Source organism: Raphanus sativus, chromosome 2 (assembly GCF_000801105.2).
Source record: "Raphanus sativus cultivar WK10039 chromosome 2, ASM80110v3, whole genome shotgun sequence".
Lineage (NCBI taxonomy): Eukaryota > Viridiplantae > Streptophyta > Magnoliopsida > Brassicales > Brassicaceae > Raphanus > Raphanus sativus.
The window spans coordinates 5464285-5465040 of NC_079512.1; positions in this window are offsets into that span (position 1 = coordinate 5464285).

Genomic DNA, 756 nt, shown 5'->3' on the forward strand with positions numbered 1-756 from the left:
CACTGCTGATGCAACCCAGTTGAACAAGACCGACTTTTGTTCTGAAGACAATCTGAATACCGGTACAGGAACTTGTCCATTGCTTTTTATATGTAACTCGGGTCTTGAGCAAATATCAGGCAAGTCCAACCTCGATTTTTGATTGTCTTTTGTCTTCCCTGGAACATTCAATATTGTATTCATGATGTTCTCAAAAAAATTCTTCTCAATATGCATCACATCTAGGTTGTGGCGCAAAAGAAGATCCTTCCAATACGGCAACTCCCAAAATATACTCTTCTTATGCCAGTTGTGCTGAACTCCATAATAATCAGACATATTACCGGGAACATGCCAATTACCACCACAACGAACTGTTTCTTGAGCTCCGTAGTAATCGATTTGCTGTTCAATTTGTTCTCCAGTTAAATACGGAGGAGGAGTGTCTCTCACAACCCTTTTCTGCCTAAACAATTTCCTGTTTCTTCGATAAGGATGGTTAATGGGAAGAAATCGCCGGTGACAATCGAACCAACTTGTCTTCCTACCGTTCTTCAGCTGAAATGCATCTGTCGTTCCATTACAATATGGACAAGATAATCTCCCATGTGTAGTCCACCCAGACAACATCCCATAAGCAGGAAAGTCACTTATGGTCCACAAAAGCATCGCTCGCATCGTAAAATTTGTCTTCGTTGAGCAGTCGTACGTCCTCACCCCTGTTGACCACAAATCTTTCAACTCTTTTATCAGTGGCTGTAGAAAGACATCCAGAGA